Genomic DNA, 22,422 nt, shown 5'->3' on the forward strand with positions numbered 1-22,422 from the left:
AGGCTAATAGAAATCAGGTTCTACTCTTAACAACATACTTAGTCATGCTACCAATTTTTATTTGACTCTTCTAAACCCAAGTTCAGAGGCACTGACTCTACCAGTAGTAGATAAAAGAGCCTCAACTTGAGAAAACAAGATGTCACTCCAGGTGCTGATATTTTCTGTGTATCCGATGCTTGAAAATTTTACACCAAGAAATAGGTAGTGGCTTTAAAGTGCTAAGTGACTGCCTTTTAGTAATATGTCCATCCTCAGATTCAAAGTCACTGCATATCTCCAGAGAAACAAAAGAGATAAGGTGATAACTGAAAAGAATTTTCATACTCAAGGAGACTAACTTGAAACCTATTCAAATTGAGGAAGAGGAGATGTTCAGGAATAAATGCCCTCATCTCTGGCATTGTGACTACTGTGCTTCATCCTAAATCATGCACATAAAGAAAAATAGGAGGATCGTGAATATAAAAATTTCATTCATTAACTGCTTAGTGGTGGGAGAAATGAAGACGTATATGATGAGAATGTTTTTTAATTCCTTGTGATATCAATCAGAGCCCAAAGTGTTGTACAGAATCAGGGATATTGATAACCTTCAATAGAGTTGTACACTTGAAGTTGCCTCTGGTATTGAATATGGGAGAACAAGACTCCTTGGGGGAAAAAAAACAAAAACAAAAACAAAAACCCAAGTCCTATAATCTTCACTATTGTCATGACAAAACAAAAAAACACCAATAGACCAGTAGTTTGTGGGTATAGAGAGCAAAAGTATCCAAGAGCTTAATTTCCTGGAACACTAGTTACTCTCTGGTGTGTAAAGGACATGCTCACTTAGAGGCAGCCTCTCTGATGGGTTTAACACTGAAACTTCCCTAGAATCTACAGGTTAGAATGGGAGCTCTATCTATTGCTTCTATAGCTCTATCTATTACTTCGATAACAAATTACTGTAAATGTAGTTGCTGAAATAATGCAAACCTTTTAAAGTCTTTGTTTTTTGTTTTTGATGGCTTTTTGTTTTGTTTTGTTTTGTTTTGGTACTGGAGATTGAACACAGGGGAACTTAACCACTGAACCACATCCCCAGCTCTTTTTAATTTTATTTAATCAATCTCCTTACCTTTTTCAGCTTCTGGATGCTGCATGAATTTATTGACTCATTTTCCTTTCCCTGCATCTTTACAAACGGTAACCAAAGTTGAATCCTTGGGTTATTTTGACCCTTATTTCTCTTATCACTTCTTCAACTCAGTCCTATCCTCCTGCATCCCTAATATAAGGACCCTTCTGAACATATTGATTCCACCTGTGTACTGCGGGGTAATCATCTCTTCTCAAGATTCTTAAATTGATCATATATAAAGTCTCTTTTGCAAAGTAAGATAACATATTTATAGATTCCAGAAATCAGGATGAGGAACACCTTTCTACCAATAATAAAACCCATAAGGAAAGAAGGGACTGCAGTTTTTGAGGATAATTTTCTAAAAATTCCAACATCCCTGGAGGTCAAAGCTAAAAATGATCCTGTTATTTTTTCTGTGGTCACAAGGGGAATGTTTGCATTTTATTAAAGACCAAAGGACAGTTCAGGGACATGTGATAGCCCTGAGAAACAGTGTCTGTTTCTCTCTTCAACTGGGGACGTCTGGAGATGAGCTGATTATTACTCATGTTTAGGGCACATGGCAGTTAGTCAGTGTGGGAAGGAATCAGGGCTGAAAATGACAGGAGGTGGTAATTTCCTTCTAACCCTGCTTTAGGTAATTTACATTTGTCACAGGATAATTTACCAAGCTGTTGATTGCCGTCTCCAACTCATCACCACAGGAGACTCGAATAGCATAAAAAGCTAATTTTGCCCTCCTCTCTTCTAGGAAGTTTTGGATTTTTGATCTCAGGGATCTGAAATGGTTTTTATGTTTCATGTTCCAAAAAAAGGTTACTAGGCACTTGGTATATATTCTGACCCAGGTTCTCAAGTGAGAAGGAATTTAGCTGGGAATTTTGGAGAGGGAAAGATGAAGTCCGGTGTAGGGTATTTGTGGATTGATAAATAGAGATTGTTGTCCAAAGTTAGCAGTGCAGGATGGTGAGGAAAATGGAGACAATTCCCTTTAGAATCAGGAATTTTTGTGCAAGTCCTCAAGAGGCATTTGACATTCTGATGGAGTGAACTGATGTGATTGCTGGAAGGTTTAATTCAGAGCTGGGGATGTTGCTCAGTGTTAGAGTGTTTGCCTAAACACCAAGTACCTTTGCATCTCGTAGTCTCCCCTAGAGTCCCTAACAAAGGATCTTTAATTATAATAAATAATTTGGGTTTCAGGGACAGAAAAAAATAATTCCACTGAATTAAACAATAAATGTGAATTTATTTTGTCATGTACTACTTGATAAACCTGAAGTGAGAGCTGCAACCAGTCAGTAGGTTTGATGGTTGTACTCTCATAGGTGGTGAGAGTGACAAATAAAGAGGTATAGTTAGCTTTCCTTTGGCCTTTTAAAGGTCAGGCAGGCTGGGCACTGACATGCCCATATGATGGCTGCTTCAGACAGCTCATGAATTTTGGAGAGCCTAACTCTTGCCAAGATGCGATCCTTGCCATTTTTTGCCTTAGAGATCATAGCCATTCTCTAGATTGTCCCACGTCATAAGAGGCAGATCCTAACCTCAGCCTTCTCTGTCCCATCTCACTAGACTCCAATCCTTTCCGAGCATCCAAACTCCTAAAGAACTCTGAAGCCACTTTGCTTAACTATTTACTCATGTGCTTAGCTCATCTACTTTATTGCATAAACTTTACACATTGGCACATGTGAATAGCTATTTGTTAAATGCTATTAAAGTATAAAATACTGTATAATTTTCGAAGTGCAATAGTAGATATAAGTAAAATACATATATATGTATGCATATATATACACACAATAATGCCTGTTATGGTATGATGCACAACAGTATGATGTAAACATGAGTTGAATATCTGTGGGCACATGCTTGCAATAGAAAGCTATAGAGTTAATAAATTCAGTGTACTAACTATCTAATTTCCTGTCATATTATTTTTATTAAACTTAAAAGACTGTGGATCAAATTATGTAACATTCTAATTATTTTTAAAAGTCCTTATGTGTCTTTGTGTGGCTGTGTATAAGTACAGAAAATATGTATAAGGACAGAGAATCAGCATAGATTTATAAAATAGACAGTAGTTACACCCATCAAATGTTTAAGAATAGTTAGTATTAAAAAATTGATTCAGATTTTATTTAAATTTTATTTAATTAAAAATGAATAGTAGAGTTAAGGGTGAGTTTATTGCAATTAAATGATAAATAAATGCCTGCAGAGTTAATGGCATAACCGTTATAACTCCATCATAGCAAACTCAGCATTGAAATAATAATGTGAGCAATAATAAATCTCATCTCCCTGAAAGCCTGTCCTGTGTGAAAGATATGGAGGTGACCAGGTGTGTATATAGATAGACAAATTAGGATAACTTATCTCCCAGAAGTCTTTTGACTCATACCAGGCAAATGATATTAACAGTAAGAAAAAGAACCTATGCTATTTATGGAAAGATTAGGTGTCAGACATTGTTAACAAGCATTTGTACATGCTCACTTGTTGAATCCTTATAACTCCTGATATTTTCAATAGAACATATCATTCTACTTAGGATGAAAATTGTGTAATACATTCCACCCTACTCTATGGAACTACTTCAATATATGCTTTACTAATATTTCTAAGCTTCACCCTCAAAATCCTTTGGTTAAAAATTTAAAATATAGACCAAGAAAAGTCAAAATATCAATTACTTCATTCACCAAAGGTTTGCAATGAAAACTATACTAGTTTCAACATAAAACACTATTTTGATATATAATATACATGATACATCATGTTAAATGTATAATGTGAGAAAAAAAAGGTAAATTCATAAGACCAAACATACATGGACTAAGTAAAGTATACACTGAAATGGATGTTGCTTATGAAAAGGCGTACTGCCAAGTCCTCTCCTGTGATCTGGGAAGTACACTCATGATTTTCAGTTACTCATACCTATTCTTTCTTTCCTACATCCAATTCACTGTAAACTCTAATTTACTCCCACTGTTACAACTCATACTGCTCTATTAATTTCCAAGCTGCTCTAAGTGTCCAAGGGCACTTAAGTCAGCCGTGTTCCAAAAATACCTTTTCTTCTATGGAAAAAAAAATTATCTTATTCTTTTCAATCTACTTCAGTTTAATAATAGCCTCCAATGACCCAACGATATTGAGGGATTTGAAAATTACATACAATTTGAAAATCTTGAATACAATGTCTGAATGTCAATACAATAGCACATTCTTACTTGCCATTATCTTTTCTTTCTTTCATTCATTTACTTCTTTCATCATCTTTGTTGAACTTTAGTCCTAAAACCAAACACATACATAATTGGATTTCTACTGAAAACATAGAAGTTCCCCTTCCTTTTCATTTTACTAATTTTTATTAATTAATTGACTTGGAATATATTGAACAACCATCTTTACAATAGAGCAAATGGGTGGCAACTTACCACTGGAGACCAGACCCAACCGCTATGATAAACCTGTGTGAACATGAGTGTTGATGTTCAATCCTGAGAAATTATGCACCTGCTGACACGTTGCACACAGATAAACAAAGAAGATGCAAAGAAGATGGTTCTTTAAAATGTAATCCATCATTTATATAGTACCACTAAATTCTTGTTAGGGTGATTAGTAATGGATGAGGAATTAGCAATGGAAGGTACACAGTTCTATTAATACTCTTTGCTCCTTGAATTTGGTTATTTTGAAACTCTTCCCAGGTCTCTAGTCTATTTCAAGTGTCTGATGTGATTATAGGGAAAAACAATATGTGGTGCTTGTCCACTTGAAAATCAAAGGATGTATTCAAATATAAGCTTTTAAAATTATGGTAATAGAATATCCTGTGTTTCATGACAATTATATGTGCTAAATGTTTTTGTGTTATAATGGATAAAATTATTTTCTACTAGAACTAGGAAAAGGATTATTACAAAAAATAAAATAAAATAATATGAAAGAACTATCTGGTATTAGATGTAAAGAATTAGTGAAATTTAGCAGATAAAGAAATGTACAAAGGAACCAGAGAAAAGTCAAAGCTAAAGAGTAATAAAAACCAAATCACAGAAAAACAATGCAGATGGACTCTTGAGAGGAGGGCCCAGAGATTAAAGCATATTACGCGTTGTGTTGATCAATGTGCATCTGTTTCAGTCAGCTTTTCCACTGCTGTGACCAAAAGACCTGACAAGAACATTCTAGAAGAGGAAAAGTTTATATGGGGGCTCATAGTTTCTGAAGTCTTAGTCCATAAATGGCTGACTCAATTCTTCAGTGTCCAAGGTGAGACAGAACAATCAGGCAGAGGGTATGATGGAGGAAAGCAACTCAAGACACATTACATCAGAAAGAGAGAGAGAGAGAGAGAGAGAGAGAGAGAGAGAGAGAGAGAGAGAGAGAGAGAGAGAGACTCTGTCCATTCACCACATACAAAAATATATACCCCAAAGATATGCCCCCAGTGACCTACCTCTTCCAACCACACCCCACCTGCCTCCAGTTACCATTGAGTTAATCTCTATTAGATAAATGCACTGATTTGGTTAAAAGTTTTATAACACCACAGTTATTTCATTTCTAAACCAAATATCCAGGCCAACCACAAGTTATGTCAGCTCTGCATTTAAAATTTATCTAGAATTCACATATTTCTTACTCCATCTCATAGCTGCCACTCTGATAAATAAATGTGACCATTATATTTCATCTGGATTATTGTAATAGTATCCTGGGTTGTCTCTCTGTTTCTTTTCCTGTACCCCATTCAAAATAGTTGAACAACTGTTCAAAATGATCTAGGTTATTATGATCTATTATGTCATGTTACAAAATTATTCATATTATATTATTTCTAATATTATATTCATATTATATTATTTCTAATGGTTTCCTGTGTTCTAAGAGGAAGAATTAAATCCTGCATATTCACCAAGCCCTTCATCATTAGGCCTTCTTTTTCACTTTCTTTTCGTCTACTTTTTTTCCTATAAAAAAACCCTTTTAAAAAACAACGATCTAATCTAAATAGTTTCCTTGATGTTCGTTGAGTACAAATCAGAGCAAGGTCCCATCTCAGCTCCTTTGAATTTTCTTTGTGCTCTGCCTGGAATAGTTTCATACCCATCACCCACATAAGTACATGGCTAGCTGCATTACTTTCTTGACGTCTTTATAGAAAACTTATCTGTGGGTCTTTTCTGATGACCCATGTAAAACTTTAAATTTCATATCCAAAACAAAGTAGCTTAGATGAAAATGTATTCTCTCTCACAATTCTGTGAGTTGACTGGGTTCAGAGGGGCAACTGTCATTGGGAATTATATAATAGTCAAATGTCAGCTTGGGGGGTGACACCCAACTAAAAGTTTGAAGAGGCTCGGTATTCAATACTGTATCAACATAGGTTGATACTTTAAGATGAGGAGGCTAATGGCTAGACATTTAGTTGAGCTGTTTCTAGAAAAAATTCACACATGATTTAGGTAGGTATGGCTCATATTCATTATCACTCCTGGTAAAAGATCATTCAATAGTTTATACTATTATACAGGCTGCTTTTCAATTAGAGATGTAATAACAATATTTATATAAGTTAATAAATTCCAGGATATGGATACTAGGTTTCATAGAATAATTTATAAATACAGTACATGATTCATATTTTGAGTCCAAAATTCAGCTACTATTAGGACACATAAAGTGAACAATTATGGACCTCTAAATGTCCTTTCAGCAAAAATCCTTGAAACTGTAGAAATATGTGTAAAGGAATATGAATATTTTAAGACTTGTTTTGTATACTTCACAATTTCATTCTATTACATAGAGATGAGTGAGAGTTACCATACTTCTTTGTGATGAATTTTAATTTTTATATATATATATATATATATATATATATATATATATTTTAAGTTATTTTACATCATCAATTACTAATTATGTTTAATATACTTAATTTGCATATTATTTATGATAATTTAATTTTGCAGACTTTAATTACTAATATTACCTGATTTATATTGCTATGTTTATTTCAATAACAATGATGTGTGTTTTCAAATACTGAAAATGTCAAAAACATTGAGATAATTTTATATCTTATTATCACTTTTCTCACAAATTTCTCTATTTTACATGTTCTTCTGCACAAATTTTTCTACTTATAATTAGAAAAAAATTAGTACTTAAAAAATCTGCATTTTTTCTTTCCTATATGAAGAAAACATTTTTATCTACTTAGTCTTTGGTACTGGTATCTTTTAGAATACAAATTTTTAAATTATCTGCGTAGAAAGACCATGATTGCTAAAAATTAATGAAGATTTCATATAACCTATAAAAATATGATCCCTTATACCAAATTCAAATTATGAAGACATTATAAATTGTCTTGCATAAACTAAAGTATGCCTCTCATATTTAAAGAGATTGGTGTTAAAAAAAAATCAAAGTCAGTTTAACTTGATTAAACTCTAAGGGACTAAGAAATGTAAGGAATGAAAATGAACTCAGAGCAGCAAGTTTGCACAGCAAGTAGGAATGAAGAATGCTGAGCTTCAAACTGGGGCTGCAAGAGTAGAAAGGAAGTAATACACCTCCCTCCTTAGTCAGGTCTTATGTTTTAGTAGTTTTCAGAAACAGTCTGTCAGGGTTATGGAACAAAAATTCCTCCATGTATTATTTTACCTTTATTTGGAATAGCAAAACTTTACAGACTCTCAGCCAGCACTGTGATTTCTCAAGATTATTCCACAGTGCACTAGAAGGCCTGGTTTTCACTTTGTTCCAACCTGATCTTTCTAACCAGGCCATCATAAATGGCATCAGATATGGAGAAAATTGGAACACTAAAACAAAAATCTGTCAGTTAAGTAATACCTCTTAAATATCTTATTTTCCTCTATAACTGGAGATATTATGACCAAAATTGAATTCAGTATTTTGACTTATATAATGTTTAAAAACACACACATACAAACACACACACACGAGCTCATGGTGTTAGCCAGTTTTTTGTCACTGTGACCAAAGTACATGATAACAATTCAGAGTACGAAGTTTGATTTGGGTTTACAGTTTCAGAGTTTCAGAGGTCTCAGTGCATGGTCAGCTGGCTCCTTTGCTGTGGACCTGGTGTGAGGCAGATCATGTGGCAGAAGGGCCAGGTGGAGGAAAACTGCTCATGAACTCATGGCAGCCAAGAATCAGAGAGAGAGTGTGTGGAAATACAGGCATAAGATAAAATTCCCAAGAGCACACTCCCAGTGACTCACTGCCTCCCCTCCATCCATTCTTCACCTGCTATGCTACCAATCAGTAGTCTGTGCATATTATTAATCCATCAAGTGAATTAAGTCACTGATGTGTTCATAGATTTTATAAGTCAGTCTTTTTCCTTCTAACATTGTTATATTTGGGACCATGCTTCCAACATAAAAGCTTTAGGGAACATTAAATATTCTAACCATAAGACAGTCAGGCAAACAGCAGACAGATACACAAATACATACACACACTACATTCACATTTATTTATGGATTTTTTTTCAATGCTATACTTGCTTTAAGAATATGTTAATTCCATAAAAGTTTGTTTCTCCCCCACTTCTTTCTTTTTTAAATGTTTTTAGTTGTAGATGGACACAATTCCTTTCTTTTATTACTTTTACTCATTTATGTGGTGCCGAGGATCAAACCCTGTGCCCCACGCATGCAAGGCAAGCGCTCTACCACTGAGTCATGACCCCAGCCCTTCCTCACTTCTTTATGCTAAATCTCAGCAAATCTTTTTCAACAACCAGCAGATCTGGTATCTCTTTGGACTAGGATCCATTAAAGTACTGGGGAAACTGGCTATTTCTAAAGTCTGAAAAGACTCATCATTGACAGATTTTGCTTCATCAATCACAAATAGTTCATGATCCCAGAATCTACTCTTCACTGTACCATTCTAAAGAGTTAAATTATTGCTACTTTTGTAGCATAGCCCTGCTATGGTTCAATAAGATTATTTTAAAATCTTCTTCAAAAGACGACAACAAACACTAAATCTCAACATTGTAAAAATGAATTAAAAATTCATTCTGAATCATTAATCATGTACTCCAAGTAGGAATACTTTAAGGAAATGTAGCAAAGAAAATCTCTGACCTGGATGATCTGGGTAAAAATTTATTATAATTCTGATCAAATTCAAAGGCTACATGTAACATAAATCTAATGAAAACAGTTAATACTTTGAATAATGAATGAACACTCTTCTTATTGGAATGTAAGCTGTGTGAGAATAGAGATTTTACTTTGTTACTGGTATATTATTTGTTCTTCAAAAGTTCTTGGTGTATGATCTGAAAAATAGCAGAAGAATAGAAAACAAGGATTGCAGAATGGGATATCTGAAGGTGGCACAGAATCATATTGAAAATAAATTATAGTTATACATAATTTCATATTTTTGATTGGTTGCTGATTAATGTGGTTGGTATAGGATTGGTCCTTTTGATGAATAAAATAAAATATGACTTCAGAATTATAATTGTTTGAGCTAAACTTTTATTGGCCTGGACAAGAGGAAAAGTGAATAATTTTGAGAGATTTAGTAGTTCAGTGTTATATGATAATATGACTTTTGAAAAAAGGTAACAAATTTAAGCACTATCTTCTATTTTTCTTCCTTTTTTTCTTTAAGTTGCAGAACTTCTCAGATTCTTTATTCACTAATGCACTTGGTGAATCCCTAAGAAAATAATTTATTATGCACTTTTTTTTGGAACCAGATATTGAACCTAGGGTGCTTAACCACTGAGTCATATCCCCAGCTTTTTAAATATTTAATTTAGAGACAGGGTCTCACTAAGTTGCTTAGTTCTTTGCTAAATTGCTGAGGCTGAGTTTGAACTTGCAATCCTCCTGCCTCAGCATTCCAAGATGCTGGGATTATAGGCCCATACCACCACACCTTTCTTATTATGCACAATTTATTCTGATTTCAGAATATATTTTTTCTGTTGTTCATTAATATCATCTACAATAAATTAAACAGGAAAACATTTTAATAGAAAAGGAAAATGAGGCACAAATACATGGAATGAAAATTCCAAAGTAGTTTCTGTAAAAGCAAGATTAGTTTTTATGCTTTCTGATTCTCAGTTTGATAGCTTCTTTTTTAAAAACACAGTTGAAATCAGAAATGAATAATTTGAAATACTAAGTAGGGAATGATAAGGTGGAGAAGCTTAGAGGCCAAAACTGCAGGAAAGCACACATACTGTGAGGAAGAGAGTAACATTCTAACACAGGACTAAGATATTCTAGTGTCATAACATCTAAGTGAGAAAAGTATCAAGTAATATAAAATTCATTGTGTAAAATATTCCAGAAAACTAGAGCAGGAGAAAAAGTAAGGGAAGTCATACATCACTTTGGAATGTAAGAATGAATAAAATTTATAATAAGTGAAAGAGAATTCATAACATGATAAAGTGAGAGGTCAGAAGAATATGAATGAAAAAGCAGACCTAAGAGGTAGAAATCACATACACCAACATAGAGTAGTATTTTTAGAATAGAGTGGTAAGTAATGACAATCACTCTTGGTGGCTGGATCAAGCAAGTTAGTAGGTACTGTTCCTGATATAATCAAGTGTTGAATCTCTGTGACATTACATGTATGCACACATTCAATGAATGTATGCAACTCATGTGTTGTTTCTAGGAACTGAAGTCCACTAGACTATCTATAACATAAAAGTAAATTGAGGATACTGATATTTTATTTTTTCTGTGCTGGTGATTACTATCTATATAATATAATCTGTCTTTAATTCTTATATTAATGAACTATCTTTCCTATATTTGTAAAAATAGTTATATTAATATATACATAGGCAAAGATAAAAGTAAGTGTAGAGGAGAAATAAGCAAGCAAACAGGAGGGATTAACTAACACAAAGATCTCATAAATGTAGAGGGTATTGAATCAAAAGTATAGTAACTATTGAAAGAGGGAAAGATTTGGAAGTTTAAAATCAGAAAAGGCAGAAATCAGAAGTGACTGTGCTAAGACCTGAAACAAAAGTAAAACTTGATCAAAATTTAATAATATAAGGCAAAATTATTAATCATCATCATCAAATAAATATTTTATAAATGAATCTAAAAATTAGGGAAAATTGTCTTTAAGCAAGTGATCCTTCTATAATCAATAATTGAAAAAAGTGATAATTATAAATAATTAAATCATGTCTATGTTAGTAAAATATTGCTACCATTATTAAGATAATCAAGAAATATCTTTTCATTAATGTTTGCATTTTTATTTCACTTCTTTGTCTTAAATTCAATTATGTATGTATTTCAAATATATTACACATATATTTTTACTCTTTTCATAACAGTCTGATATTTCTGTATTTATACTTCTCTAGGTACTGTCATAACTTAAGATCTATAATTCTATTCATATTATCTAAATTTGTCTAGGAATAGACAGATGTACACAGAACCTAATCCTTTCATTTACAAATCAGGACTACGTTCAGCATTACAATTCATTCTGTAGTTCATAAATGATGACAAAAGAGATTGGTTGAATTAGTGCCAGCAATGCATAGTCACATCATAAGTTTTTATCAGAGTAAAATAAGAAACAAATTTCTGTCAGTGTCGAACTGAAAACAGGAACAATTCCAGTCATGTTGGTCTTTCACAGGCACATTTTCAGTCAATGACTACAGAGGAAATTGCATCCATTATAAAAGGGAATTAGCTTTTCCTAGACGTTTCTGGTGTTCCCTACATGAATTAGAGCTATGATGTACTAGTCACTGTTTGCCTGAAAAGCATTTATTTGAAATAAACTTATCACACTCTTGTCTTTTTTGTGGATAAATGTCTTTTCAGTTTAATTTACTTTTTTATTGAATACCATTAATAGATTGAACAATTGTTCTGAACTGATGATTCATACAGTAAGTAATACATACAAATATTCCATTTTTTTCACATAAGTTCAAAAATATCATTTAGTGACAATTTCTGTCTTAAGGTAATATAAGTTTAATGTCTTTACTGCTAACAGATTTTGATGCATGATTGAAAATAATTTGAGAGAGAGAATAAGCTTGATAGATAAATTTTATAGAAGCAAAAATAATGTTTAATTTTTTATAGGGAGAGGAATAAAACAGACTTTTATCATATACATTGCATAACACTTAAGACACTGGATATTTAAACCTGGGGATACAAAGAAAATGGCATTGCCTCTTTCCTTAAAGGTATTTAAAACCAACTTTATTATTTATTTTTTAATTAATTTGTTTATTTTAATTAGGTATATATGACAGCATAATGCATTTTGATTCATTGTACACATTTGCATCACAATTTACATTTCTATGGCTATACACGATGTAGCATCACACCATATGTGCAGGCATACATTTACCTAGGGTAATGATGTCTGTCTCATGCCACCACCTTTCCTGCCCCCATGTACCCTCTCTACCCTCTCTCCCCTTTTCACAAAGTTTCTCCATTTTTCCCATGACTCTCCACTCCCCATTATGTATTAGCATCCACTTATCAGAGAGAACATTCAGCCTTTGGTTTGGGGGGATTGGCTTACTTCGCTTAGCATGATATTCTCCAACTACATCCATTTATCTGTAAATGCCATAATCTTATTCTCTTTTAACGCTGAGTAGTATTCTATTCTGTATATACACCACAGTTTCTTTATCCATTCATCTATTGAAGGGCATCTAGGTTATTTCCACAGTTTAGCTACTGTGAATTGTGCTGCAATAAACATTGATGTGGCTATGTCCCTGTAGTATGCTGTTTTTAAGTCCTTTGGATTAAGTCCTTTGGGATAGCTGGGTCAAATAGTGGTTCCATTCCAAGTTTTCTAAAGAACCTCCATACTGCTGTCCAGATTGGTTGTACCAATTTGTACTCCCACCAGCAATGTATGAGTGTGCTTTTTCCCTGTCTCCCCCAACACCCTCAGCAACATTTATTGTTGTCTGTGTTCTTGATAACTGCCATTCTGACCAGTGTGAGAGAAATCTTAGCGTAGTTTTGATTTGCATTTCTCTAATTATTAGAGATGTTGAATAATTTTTAATATATTTGTTGATCAAATATATATCTTCTTCTGAAAAGTGTCTGTTCAGCTCCTTAGCCCATTTATTGATTGGGTTATTTGGGGTTTTTTTTGGTGTTAGGTTTTTTGAATTTTTTATATATCCTGGATATTAGTCCTCTGACGTGTGTATGATAAAAATTTGCTCCCACAATTTAGGCTGTCTCTTCACCTTATATTAATGAACTATCTTTCCTATATTTTTAAAAATAAGTTATATTAATATATACATAGAAGATGCTTCTTAGTTTGATTCCATCCCATCTATTAATTCTTGATTTTATTTCTTATAGTTTAGGAGTCTTGTTAAGGAAGTTGGGGCCCAATCTGACATGATGATAATTTAGACCTACTTTTTCCTCTATTAGGTACAGGGTCTCTAGAATAATTCCTAAGTCCTTGATCCACTTTGAGTTGAGTTTTGTGCATGGTGAAAGATATGGATTTATTTTCATTTTGCTGTATATGGATTTCCAGTTTTCTCAGCACCATTTGTTGAAGAGGCTATCTTTTCTACAATGTATGTTTTTGGCACCTTTGTCTAGTATGAGATAACTGTATTTATGTGGGTTTGTCTCTATTCTGTCTTCTATTCTGTACCATTAGTTTACATGTGCATTTTGGTACCAATACCATGACATTTTTGTTACTATAGCTTTGTAGTATAGTTTAAGGTCTGGTATTGTGATGCCTCCTGCTTCTCTCGTTTTTGCCAAGGATTCCTTTAACTGTTCTGAGTCTCTTATTTTTTTCTAAATGAATTCCATGGTTGCTTTTTCTATTTCCATAAGAAATGATGTTGGGATTTTAATTAGAATTGCTTTGAATCTGTATAGTGCTTTGGGTAGTATGAGTATTTTGACAATATTAATTTTGCCTATTTAAGAGGATGTGAGACCTTTCCATATTCTAAGCTCTTCTTCAATTTTTTTCTTTAATTTTCTGTAGTTTTCATTGTAGAAGTCTTTCACATCATTTGTTAAGTTGAATCCCAAGTACTTAAAATTTTTTTGAGGCTATTGTGAAGGGGGCAGCTTTCCTAATTTCTCTTTCAGAGGATTCATTACTTTTGTATAGAAATTCATTTGATTTGATGGGTATTGATTTTATATCCTGCTACTTTCCTGAATTTATTAATTAATTGTAGGGGTTTTCTGGTGGAGTTTTTTTGGATCCTCTAAGTATAGAATCATGTCATCATCAAGATAGTTTGAGTTCTTCTTTTCCTATCCATAGCCCTTTAATTTCTTTCATTTGTCTAACTGTTCTGGCTAGAATTTCAAATACTATGTTGAATAGAAGTGGGGAAAGAGGGCATCCTGTCTTGTTCTAGTTTTCAAAGGGAATTCTTCCAATTCTTTTTTCATTTAAAATGATGTTGGCCTTTGGTTTAGCATAGATAGCTTTTACAATGTTGAGGTATCTTCCTACTATCCCTAGTTTTTCTAGTATTTTGAACATGAAAGGGTGCTGTATCAAATGCTTTCTCTGCATCAATTGCAGAGTCATAATCATATGATTCTTCTCTTTAAGTCTATTGACGTGATGAATTACATGTATTGATTTCTGTATTTTGAACCAAACTTGCATCCCTGGAATGAACCCCACTTGATCATGATGCACTATTTTTTAATATGTTTTTGTATGTGATTTGCCAGAATTTATTGAGAATTTTTGCATCAATGCTCATTAGGGATATTAGTGTGAAATTATCTTTTCTTTTCTATGCCTGGTTTTGGTATAAGGATGATTCTAACTTTGTAGAATGAGTTTGGAAGGGTTCCTTCCTTTGTATTTCATGGAATAATTTGAGGATTATTGGTATTAATTCTTCTTTGTAGGTTTTGTAGAACTCAGTTTTGAATCCATCTAATTACAGGCTTTTCTTGGTTGGTAGACTTTTGATGATGTCTTCTATTTCCTTGCTTAAAAATATCTATTTAAATTGTGTATGTCCTCTTGAGTCAGTTTGGGTTGATCATATGCCTCTAGAGATTTGTTGGTATCCTGGAAGTTTTCTATTTTACTGGAGTATAAATATTCAAAATACTTTCTAATTGTCTTCTGTATTTCAATAGTGTCTGTCGTGATATTTCCTTTTTCCTCACAAACTTTAGTAATTTGAGTTTTTTCCTGCCTTCTTTTTATTACAGTGGCTAAGAGTTTGTCAATTTTATTTATTTTTTTCAAAGAACCAACTTTTTGTTTTGTCATTTTTTTTAATTGTTTCTTTAGTTTCAATTTCAGTGATTTCTGCCCTGATTTTAATTATTTCCTGTCTTCTACTGCTTTTGGTGTTGGTTTGTTCTCTTTGTTCTAGGGCTTTGAGCTGTAATGTCATTTCATTTATTTGTTGACTTTTTCTTCTTTCAATGAATGAATCCATGCAATGAACTTTCCTCTTAGCACTGCTGACATCATGTCCCATAGATTTTGATAAGTTGTACTGAAGTTCTCATTTACCTGTGAGAATTTTTTTTTACCTCTTCCCTGATGTCTTCTGTTAGTCATGCATCATTAAATAGTGTATTGTTTAGTCTCAAGGTGTTGGAGAAGCTTCTCTTTTTAATTTTATCATTGATTTATAATGTCATTCCATTGTGGTCTAATAGAATGCAGGGTAGTATCTCCATTTTTTTGTATTTGCTAAGACTTGCTTTGTGGCATAACATATGATCTATTTGGAGAAGGAAACATTTGCTGCTGAGAAGAAAGTGTATTTGCTCATTGATAAATGGAATATTCTATATATGTCTGTTAAGTCCATATTATTGATTATATTATTGAGTTCTATAGTTTCTTTGTTTAGTTTTTCTTTGGAAGATCTATCCTGTGGTGAGAGTGGTGTATTAATGTCACCCAATATTACTGTGATGTGGTTTATTTGTATTTGTATTTGAGAAGGGTTTGTTTGACATACATAGATGCCCTATTGTTTAGAGCATAGATACTAATGATTGTTATGTCTTATTGATGCATGAATATCTTAAGTAGTATTAAATGTTCCTTCTTTATTTCTTTTTACTAGCTTTGGTTTGAATTTCATTTTATCTGATAGGAGGATTGAAACCCCTGCTTTTTTTACGAGGTCGGTGTGAGTGGTATGTTTTTCCCACCCTTTCATTTTCAGTCTCTGGATATCTTTTCCTGTGAGAGGAGTCTCTTAAAGGCAATATAGTTGGGTTCTTTTTATAATCCAATCTGTCAGTCTGTGTCTTTTAACTGATGAGTTTAGGCCATTCACATTCAGGGTTATTATTGAAATATCATTTGTATTCCTGGACATTTTGGTTTATTTTTAGTTTTTAACTTAACTTGCTTTCTCCTTTGATTGGCCTTTCCTTTAGTGTAGTTCCTTCCTTTGCTGATTTTCATTGTTGGTTTTCATTTTGTTCTCCTGGAAAATTTTGCTGGAGTATGCTCTCCAGTCCAGGCTTTCTCACTGCAAATTCTTTTAACTTTTGCTTACCACGAAAGGTTTTTATTTCATCATCAAGTCTAAAGCTTGGTTTTGCTAGATATAAGATTTTTGGTTGGCATCCATTTTCTTTCAGAGTTTGGTATATATTGTTTTAGGATCTCCTGGCTTTGAGGGTCTGGGTTGAAAAACCTGCTGAGATATGAATTGATCTCCCCCAATATGTGATCTGATTCCTCTCTCTTGCAGCCTTTAAGATTCTATCCTTATTCTGTATGCTAGGTATTTTCATTTTCATTATAAGGTGCCTTGGTATAGACATGTTGTAATTTTGTACATTTGATGTCCTGTAAGCCTCTTGTATTTGATTTTCCAATTTGTTCTTCATGTTTGGGAAATTTTCTGAAATTATCTCTTTGAAGAGATTGTGCATTCCTTTGGTTTGAAACTCTATGCCTTCCTCTATCCCAATAACTCTTATATTTGGTCTTTTGATGCTGTCCCATAATTCTTGGATGTTCTGTCCATGGTTTTTAAACATCTTCACTGTGTGGTCAGTTTTATTTTCCAAGTTGTATAGTTTGTCTTCCAAATGATCTAGTCTGTTGGTAATGCTTTCTATTGAGTTTTTTGTTTGTTTTATTGTTTCTTTCATTTCAAGGATTTCTGTTTGTTTGTTTGTTTTTTTCAAAATCTCTAACTCTTTCTTGAAGCAATCTTTTGCTACCTGTGTTTGCTCCCTTATCTCTTTGTTGGTGTGATCAATGGCTCTATATATTTGCTCTCTTATCTCTTTGTTGGAGTGATCAGTTTTTGCTTGTATTTGTTCATTTTTAGGTCATTCTTTAATTCCTAGGTCATTTTAACTTTGAACTTTCTGAACTCTCTTCTCTGACATTTTATCCACTGCACTGTCCATGGATTCTGTTATTGTACTATCCTGGTTTCTTTGGGGCACTTTTTTCCCCTTATTTTTTCACATTGTCTATGTGTCTTCCTTTCTTGCAGTGCAGATCTGGGGTATTACAGTTTCCACCTTATAATCTTAAAGTATTCATGCAGATTATCTATACCTAACCTTGGTGTTGGACTTCTAGACCCTGCCAGTGACTCACGATGGATGATACTGCAACAATAGGTGGTGGTGGCAATAGCAGGGGTAACTCGAGATAGCAGGAGGGGATGTCTCAGGATGGATACAATCTCTTTCAGATAAGCATGGGCCTAAAAGTGGTTTGGGGCTGTTTTTTACTGAGATGCAGCTGCTTCTAGTCCCTGTCTGTTGTCACAAGGTGGAGGCTACTGTATGGGAAGGGCTATGGCAATGGCTGCATTGTTCCAAGATGAAGGTGGGTTAAGCATGGACTCCCATGAGCTCCTGTGCAGGTCCACAGGAGTGGTCTTGGGCCAGGGTCTGAGCTCTGGCATGGGTCATTTGGTCTGCAGGGCAGATTCAGCCTGCCCTGTGCCTGGACTCTGGGGAAGATCACTGAGGGTGGTCCTAGGCCAGAGCCTGAGCTCTGGTGTAGGTTTTGCTGGTCAGCAAGTGTGGTCCTGGGCTGAAGCCTGAACTCCAGTGTGGGTCTCAAAATCAACTGTATTATTAAGAAAAAAGTACTACCAAGATTTGGATGTTCGTAAAAAATTTCATATAAGAAGTTGAACCTGAACAAATAACATAAATTTTTATTTTCTTCTCTTACTCTTCTGTTTTGTCACATAACACCATCCAGTCTACTGATGGACACTAGAACTTGAAGTTGTCTAAACTTAAATCCACTTTTGAAATCTTGAATGCCACTATCCTGTCTATAGTCAAACATTTCCTATACCTCTAGTCCTTTTAGTAAATTTCTCCTGGGATTATATTTCAAGTGTATCAAGACCACTAAGGAAACAGTCAAAGTGAAGCAGTATAATAATTAACGTAGTTGTTTTTCAAGTATTGAGGAGAATATCTTTGACCCTTGGCAGGTGGTATAATCACCAAACCTCTATTGGTTAATTTCAAATTCTGACTTGGCAGTTTAGTAACTGTCAGTCATGGGTTATATTGCCTAGTCTATCTGAACTCGTTTGTAACTTAAGAATTTAATGAGTAACTACTTCAAATGCTAAGGTGAAGATTAAATTGGATAGGATATGTAAAATCTATAGGAAAGGACCCTGAAAATAATAATTAAATTGTCTATTGATGATAATGGTTATTGCTACTGTTACTATTACTTCCATTACTACTTACTATTACTACCTAGAGAATTATCTATTAACATGACATTCATCAATCTAACTATTTTCTTGAAAGTGTAGTGAAATTTGACCTGGAATTATTGATATTCTGTAGTTGAATTAATGGAAGTTTTCTCAGCATAGAGCTCTAACATTCAGTGTGTGGGGCCACCTCTGAGATATTTGCATAGCCTCTATTCAGCCTTGAAGCCAATGAGATTTTGGTCTGGGATTGTAAATCATTTTGTGGCTTATTATGCACAATATTAATAATAATTAATAATAATAATAATAATAATATTATTATTATTATGTTGGCATTACTCATTGGGCTTGGACAGACCACCTCCTGCCTTATTTGGTGAAGAATATTCTATGGAAAAGCCTTTGTGTATCTCCCATATAAAATGAATAACGCGGGCTCACTCTTTCTCCTTCCAGTGTGGGAGCAGGACCCTAAGGTTGCTGAACCATCCTGCCTTTGATTCCAAAATTATTTCTGTGTCACATGGTTTTTCATACATTTCACAGTCAGCTCACTACCTGGTAGGAGAACACAGCATATCTTGCCTGTATGGGTCATGGGCAAGAATGCAGGATCAAATTAATTGATTATCAATTTGTTTAGCACCTTAGGTAAGAATACTTTAGCTGTATGTAAGAGAAAACTCAAAAAATAGTTGCTTGCACAAGATAAGTGATCATTTTTCCTCTTACAGAAATTATGAAGAACCTTATGATAATATTGCTTTTTTTCTGCCATTCCAAACTAACTACCAGGTTTCTAAATTTTCCCTCCCTCATAACTCAAGATGCCTGCTGGAGTTTGAACTTAGTGCTAAAAAGTATTTGCTCTAGGCAAGAAGAAAAGAAAGTGGAGCAAGAGCCAAAGAACATCCATCCTCCGTCTCAAAAGGGCTAGCATTTGCAAGCTTATTTTTTTACTAGCTATGAAACTCAAATTGCTGTTCATGATATAGAAAACTCCATGTATTCAAATCCAGTTGATTTTGAGGTCAATAATCCACCCCGGAAGTTTAAATTATGCCTCAAGAAAGAGTTGAAACTAGTATAAAAGTTTCAAGATGTGAAAAATGTAGAATAACTTATGAAAAAAATGTTAATAACTCAGTTTTCCCCAAATAATGGTAAGATCTATTGATGCCGATGTTGGGAAAGTTGTATGTTGTGAGCTCAAGGAGTTTGTTGCAATCTAAAAGGTAGAACGAATAAAAATATCATTTCTAATATGAATTGGGTAGATAGTGATTTGATGTATTTAATGTGCTGCGTATTGAATTGGAACAAATTATAATCTACATTTATATAATTACATCAAAATGAACCTTAAAGAGACATGCATTTACAATAGTTCAAAGATGATATGTTGTTTTTTTAATATCTAAAAAGAAAACAAAATGAATACTGTATCTAGGATAGTTAAGTGACTCAAAAATAAACATCTGTCAGCCTCAAGATCAGAAATGAAATACTAAGTGTCAGGATCAGCATCAAATGTAGGTGCTCTGACCCAAGAGCCATCATTCTTATTGGTATTTTTTTCAAGAATACACTCTTCACTATATTATCTTCACTTTTCATTACAAGTTTTATGAAGTATTTAAATTTTCAAGGGAAGAGGCAAATGGAAAAAATTTTGAAAGCAGAGCATCATACTAAGTGAAATAAGGCAGACCCAGAAAGTCAGGGGTGAAATGTTTTCTCTTACATGCAGAAGCTAGACCAAAATGGGGGAGTGGAGAGTTAGGGGACAGAAATTCCATAAAAATATAGAGAGACCAGTGGAGTAGAAGATAGGGACTGAGCAAGAAGGAGGAGGGACAGGAAAGGGGAGAAACTTTGAATGAAACTGATGAAATTATTCTATGTACATATATGAATGTACCAAAGTGAGTTTCATCTTTATGTATATGTATAATGCACTGATTTTAAAAACAACTATAAATAAATAAAGAGTAGAAGAAAGAGACAGGTGGCGAGGGAAGAGGGGGGAAAAGAGAAGTGCAGGGGATTGAATGGGAACAAATTCTATGTTTATATAATTACATCAAAATGAATCTTAATATTATGTATACCTACAATGCACTAATAAAAGAATAAGTTGAAAGAATCTTTTTGCACAGGACTGTTTACACGAGGGGATTTCTTATGTCTGAAATTTTAAACTAAAAAAAATAATTCTAATTTGTATCCTAGCAAGAAGAAAAGGGATTTGTTTCCAGCTAAGATTAAGGAAGATGAGGAATTTAAAGAAATTGAAATTCAGTGCAAAGTATAATTAAAACAATATATTCTAATGAACAAGGCACATTTTATTATAATTTCCTGTTTAACTGTTGTTATTTTTTTAACAGTTGGGATGAATTTTAGAACGGTGGACTCCAATTTTTTAAGCACTGTTCCAAACTTGCTTGGGATAGACTTTCATTATTGTTTTTATAATAGTCTCTCAATAAAAATGATTTAAATCACTACATATTTTCAGGCTTTTACCATTTTAGAATAATTACCACTGTATAATGCAGAATCTATACAATAAGTAGCATTAATACAAAGTAGCATGACAACTTAATAGCGATTTGTCTCTCAGCATGTTGGCCACAACAAGTTGAAATAACCAAAAAAGAAAACCTTAGCAACCCAAAATCAATTATCTTTCAAAACCAATTAGGAAAATAAGTCAAAAGGCATTTAAATAGTAAGTCTTGGCTCCAATGAACAAAATACTTCTCCTACCATCATTTTATATAGTATATTGCATTAGTCAGCTTTCATCACTGTGATGAAAATACCCTGATAAGGATAACTTAGAGAAGGAAGTATTTATTTTGGCACATTGTTTCAGAGATTTAATTCAGCTGAGTCTATTGCTATGGGCCCAAGATGAGGCAGAACATCATGTCACAAGGGCATGGTAGATGTAGGCTACTCCATTCATGGGTATCAGAAAGTGGAGAGAGAAGGAATGGGGGAAGGGACCATGGGGAAATTTAGTTCTCTCAGGGAAGTCCATGGTGACCTACCCCCTCTAGCCATATCCCATATGTGTATAGTTTTCATGCTGTCAGTCCATTCAAAATAGAATGTACTGATTAGGTTATAGCTCTTGCTTTCAATCATTTTCAACTCAAACATTCCTGCATTAACACAGAAGCAAAGTTTATATACTCTCTCCCTATTTTCTGACAATAAAATCATGGCTGGAAATTTGACTTTTCATTTGCAGTGGAGACACTTTTACTTACTTTTTGATCAAAATCTATTGAAATGACAAACACAAGTGAATCAGCTTCGTCATTTGTAGCATGAAACTTAGGTAATAGCACTGTGTGACTTAACTTTAGATTTGCCTGCATGTAATGTACTTAGCTAGTAGAACTATATTTTTCTCACTTTACAAAGAACTCAGAAAAATAGAATTCAGGACTAACAGTGTAATGTACAATGCCATCAGGACTAGAGG

This window comes from Marmota monax, unplaced genomic scaffold, assembly GCF_021218885.2.
Source record: "Marmota monax isolate L192 unplaced genomic scaffold, Marmota_monax_Labrador192_F-V1.1 WCK01_AAM20220418_F8-fsc00056, whole genome shotgun sequence".
Taxonomy (NCBI): domain Eukaryota; kingdom Metazoa; phylum Chordata; class Mammalia; order Rodentia; family Sciuridae; genus Marmota; species Marmota monax.